Raw genomic sequence first — 6019 nt, 5'->3', positions numbered from 1 at the left:
ATTTTTGTTTGTTTTATTAATTTTTGTTTTATCTTTTTTTTTATTTATTTATTAATAAATAAATATAATTATTAAAAGCACAAACACCAGCACTATTTGAACAAAACACGTTTGTAAACAAGACAATCTTGAAAGCTTTGGTTGAACTAAATACAAAGCACGGCGAATTCAAGAACGCACGAAAACACAAAGCACAGAAATTACACCCAAGCGAACAATAGCAACAAAAGACAACAAGTATCAAAAATACCAACGGCAAATGTACCGATGCACTACAAGAAAAGCTTCGGTCGTTTGAGTATATGTAAATAAACGAGCATTGTACAAGCACGGCAACTTGTCTCTTGGATATCAAACGATAAACAAGTTCAACTGGTCAATTCGATCAATATTAGTTTACAGGCTAATTCAGTCTATACTGGTCAGTTCGATCAAAGCAGGCAATTGGTCAATTCGATCAAATCCTAGTTTACAGGCTATTTCAGTCTACACTGGTCAGTTCGATCAAAGCAGGCAACTGGTCACTTCGATCAAATCCTAGTTTACAGGCTAATTCAGTCTACACTGGTCAGTTCAATCAAAGCAGGCAACTGGTCACTTCGATCAAATCCTAGTTTACAGGCTTAATCAGCCTACACTGGTCCATTCGTTCATTTTCTTTTCTTTTGTTTGTTAATTATTCTTTTTTTATCTGGCTTATTCAGCCAACCTATAGGTTTTCGTAACACAGAGCATCCGTAAGGAGAGAAGGAACCCAGGAGAGAACGCGGTCCTGTCAGGAACCTTCTCAACATCAGAGTCAACCACATAAACCTGAACAACGATTCAACAAATTCACGACTGTATACTATTGTATACCTTAATTCACCCGGACGCCACAACGAAGAGCGTCAAAATTATAGAGAATTTATTTAACAAAATAATATTTTGAATACCTGTAACTATTGTTTTATATTGAAATAAATAAAGTAAAATTAAATTATTGTATAAAAGTACACTTTTATTTATGGAACAGAATTCAGTCCCGCAAGTATAAATTTTATTGCAACGAACCTGGACAACCGGTCGTTACAATATATACTATGGGATAGTCAAGCTCGTTTTAGGTCCTTGACTTCAGTCAACATCTAGGACAGTCTTTGACTGCTACACATATCTAAATGAGATGTCGACGCAGTTCAATATTTCTCTAATCTGGGTTATCGGTCATAAGGACATATTCAGCAATTGCAAAGCAGATGTGCTAGCCAGACGGGGTTCTTCAAGAAACCACTCGGAACACCTAAGCAATCTGGACATACCCTTGACATCATGCAAATGAAAGCGCCTACCTCATGCTTTGCTTCTGTCCGGCACATGCACGGCCGCTTTTACATTTTAAGGGCTTTTTTGTGGATCTTGGCGAATTCACGACGTCCCTTTAAATAGCTTCATAAGCTTTGCCAAAGGTTAAATGATCAGCATAGATAAAAATATCGAACGAGAAGCAGCAAAGTCGACTACTTGTTATCTGTGAACATATGCATCCTGGTCAACACCTGAAGCACCATTGGATCGCATCCATATAAACTTCGTTGGACCTGTTTTCAATGCAATGTGGCTTATTTGTGTAGATGTTTTTTCGAAATTTCCATATATTTTTCGGTTATCTGGTACAACTTCCCAAATGCATTGTCAGCGATAATGGGCCGTAATTAACGTCAGAAATGTTTAGAACGTTTTGCTATCAAAATGATGTGAAACACATTACGACAGCTTCTTTCCATCCAGCCTCAAACGGACTCGCAGAAAGTTTCGTACGCACATTCAAGGAATCGGTAAAGAAGAATATCGATGACAAACTATCAATTAATGTGATAAAATTTCTCTCATCTTATCGGTTTTTACCTAACTCAGAAGGAAAGTCACCAGCTGAAATTTTACATGGTTGTGCTGTTCGCACACTTGTAAGCATTTTGGAAATTATGCTGAAAACCATAGCTTGGGAAAAAATAAATACGATCTCTTCAGTACTGTGTTTATACGAAATTTCTCAAATGGACCGAAATATATAAATGTGTTATAAAGAAACAACTAGGGAGAATATCGTATATATCATCGTATATATAACTAGGAAGAATATTGAATATAGTATATCGTTCAAACAGCAACTGGTTGTTATAAACGCCATCAAAACCAGTTAAAACATTGTGAACCCAATAACCAAGAAAATAATATTCAACCTGAAGAATTGACATGGCAAACAATGTCAACAAAAGGTCTTATTCCAGAGTCTGAAAAGTCAGTTATTAATCCTTCAAATGCATTCGAAGAACTATGTCGAAGTATGCATTCTCGAACACCTATACAGCGGTATCAAACTGATAACTTTTTACAGAAAAATAAATGAATTTTTTTTATTTTAATTAAAAATTGAATTATGAATTGAATTAAAAATTGAATTGAAAATTTAAGTTAATTTACTTAAGTGAATTAATAATATATTGTATGTAATTAATAAATTTTAGTAATTCTAAACATAGGGAGGAGATATGTTATAATTATTATTAGCAACTCTTAATTATTTTTTATTCTTTTTTATTACTTATTCTCTTTAAAAGCTTTAGATATTTATATTGTATTAGTTTTAAGAATTGATAATTATAAAATAAAGTTAGTCATAAATATACTAGTCTAAATATACTAGTGATCTTACTAAATATAACAGAATCAATTCTAGTATTTTATTTTTATTGACTTTATCATTTCCAATGTTTTTGTCGTCCTTTTGATGGCGTTAAACACAATATTTGGTGGCTGGAGATTATTTTTTCCATTAAAAGATTGTCAAGACGTTACGACATCGTTAGAGTATAAGAGAGATTTCTTCTGGCATAGCGGAATATAAGCAAAACGCAAGGAACGTTTTTAGAATATACTACATAACAAAAGCAAATATGTCAAAAAAGATAAGTCTTATCCCATAATATGAGAAAAATAATTACTTTGAATATATTGTTATCTATTCAGTTTATAAATTAAATTTTATTCTCACATATTTTGTTAAAATAATAAACATGAACTGCAATATTATTAAATATTTTTCAATTTCAATTTAAATACACGTCTTAAATTTATCTAAATTTGTGTTGGATAATATCAACTAGAATTTTTTATTACGGCTTTAGTTGGAAAGGTATTTATTAATATTATACAAAGTTTTACTATTTACAAAATTTTCACTATTTTATTTACTAAATTATTTAATTACTAAACGATGTGTTGACGTTGCCGGCCGCAATGAATACTGATTTTACCTGCATTATATGCGCTCCTTAAGTTTTCTTTTCAAACGAGAGTTTCAAGTGCGAGTTCGTTAATTTCCTGGTTGCGTTTGAAAATTTTATGTAACCTGCTGCTACACAGTTATCATTTGCATCATTTGACCCAAATGTCTGCCAACACAAGTTCTATCAAGTGTATTACCACTTGTTGTCTTGCACGCATCTATTAGTCATTCGAGTAATAGGTTGTTTAATATGTGGTTTGTCAGCCAATGGGCCTGAACTGTTTAACGGTTCGGTTATTTTTATTTGAAACGCAATTGCTGTAAAAAATTGTATTTTAGTCATATGCCACGAGATTAATTCAAAATAACTTTCATGATTTGAAATTCTAATAGCTGCAAACATGTTCTGCATATTCCGATTGTTTTTCCATGAGTTTTTTTTTTGGAGGACTGGATTGTACAATCATTGTCAATATTTCTATTTGAAGAATGTCTTGCCAAGTTGCAATTTATCTGCAGCATAAAGTATTAAATATATTTTACAATATTTTAATAAATTATATATTTATACCTGACACAGCTAGCAACTGTGTTACGTATCACTTTGACGTAATTATTCAAAATGATTATCTTGCTTGCATTTTTCTGTTTATATAGCATTAAAATTCAGAGTCAGAAACGAAATGCAATTATTCGCAAAACTTGCCGAAATCTTCTGTAAAAATATTATTTTGGTAGTTATATTAAAATATTCATAAAATATCTTCTGTGCCTTCCACATTTGCTTGCTGTTATTAGTTGTAATATTTTTGCAATTATTTTATGTCGCTTCATTCGTATATATTTTAATTTATTAAGTATTTTATATTGCTGTGCAGTTTCGCTGCAGAGCAATGCAATAACATTTTGATTCATAATTTTAAACAATAATTTAGTAAACAGAAAAGGCAGATTTTTGAAACGATATGTAGATTGAAGAGTATCAAAATGTAAACAAATACAAAAAAAAAAATTAACAACTATCACAATGAAAACCTGAAACGATAATGTTAGCCTTTGAAGTTTGGGAATCAACTTTAGCAAAGATCGTTCACTGAAGTTCGTAATACTAAGTGTACATTGTGAGATTAAGGGCCATGTTTCTTGAGCACGGCATGAGTACAATTGTTGTTGTTTTCAATGCAAATTTTAAATTTTAGAATGAGAAAAAATACAATATGACCGTTCAAACTCCGGCATGAAAGCCGGCGTATTTGTGGCCCGGCACTAAAGCAAAACAGTGTTGTTTAGTCATAAATTTCTTGCTTAATTTGCCTTTTAGGAGCAAATTACTACAATTTTAATACGTTTTGGAGAAAAAATGGCAGTAAGCAACACAGCCTTTTTTTATAAATCGCTAATAATATAATTATTAAACTTTCCACTTTTAAAGAAAGGCGTAAATACTGTTGAGTATTTGTAACATTTATTGTAAGATAATGTAATAATAAATTAACATTATTACAGCCTCTATGAGTTTTTTCTTGCTAGTTATTTTTGGTGGCAAATTGAAAGTGAGCATATTTAAATTTCCTTTTAAATTTAGGCACAACCAAAAAGTATCAAAACATTAGGGGTATTCAGGCAACTGGATAGTTGCTTAGTAGATGATTTCAACAAAAATGTGCATACAAAAAAGAAATTAAGCAGAGCATATACTATTTGGGAGATTCTCAGATTAATGAAAATTTGATTAATAGTGCTGCCAGTAGCAAGTGTCGACGCTATGGGCATAGGGTGTCTCAAAAAGAAAATTCAAAAATAAAACCATAAATTAATAAATAGAATTCAGTAAAATTATAATTTTTAAAGGGATAAAATATAATTAAAAAGTATAAAATTTAATATTCTACTTCTTGATATATGACACGTTTGCAATTTTAGTTATATGATAAATTATATGATATGATAAGATAAATTATATGATACATTGAAATGATATTAAAATATTTGAGTATTTCAATGTTAACATATGTTTCGCTTTTGCTGTTGCTACGAGTGCTGCCAAGGCATTTGCACACAACATACTAATCACATTACGCATTTTGGGTCGTTCAAGCCACAGATTAACATCAAAATGCTAATTTTTTTTTTATATGAAGTTTTTTAATCAACTAAGGAACTAATCTGTTGCCTGAATACCTCTATTATACATTGGTGATTAATATTCACGTTTTTCTAGTTATGTTTAATTTTGTGTGTTTGATAAATTATTGTAAATAAAGCATTTAATTACAACTTTTTTAAAAAAAATTTATAATGTAAATTTAATAAATAGTTTTATAACAAAATTTTAACAAATTTTAGTAATAATTATGTACTAAACTATTATGAAACAAATTAAATAAGAATTTTACTCAGCTCGGCATTTTTAAATTTATGATATTAAAACATTTGCATAGTTGCACACAAAAATAATCACAATTTTTAAGGAAATTTAAAATTAATCTTGCCCAAAACGAGGTTTGTTTTGTATACGAAATCTGTGATTAAACAACTAGATTAGTACTGTAATCTTGACGATTGTTTTAATATATTGTTAATCTCATACTGTAAATGCAATATAATATAAACATGGTATAAGAGTGGAATTAGTACCGTGTGGTGCTAACAAAGTCCGAGTCGATAAAAATCGTTTTGTGTGAATGAAAAATAATGTTTGAAGAATTGATTATTTTTGGTGTTTAGTTATCGATTTAAATAAATGAATAG

The sequence above is a fragment of the Teleopsis dalmanni genome, chromosome 1 (assembly GCF_002237135.1).
Source record: "Teleopsis dalmanni isolate 2A chromosome 1, ASM223713v2, whole genome shotgun sequence".
Lineage (NCBI taxonomy): Eukaryota > Metazoa > Arthropoda > Insecta > Diptera > Diopsidae > Teleopsis > Teleopsis dalmanni.
The sequence above is the reverse complement of the archived record's forward strand: the minus strand, read 5'-3'. Positions refer to the sequence as shown.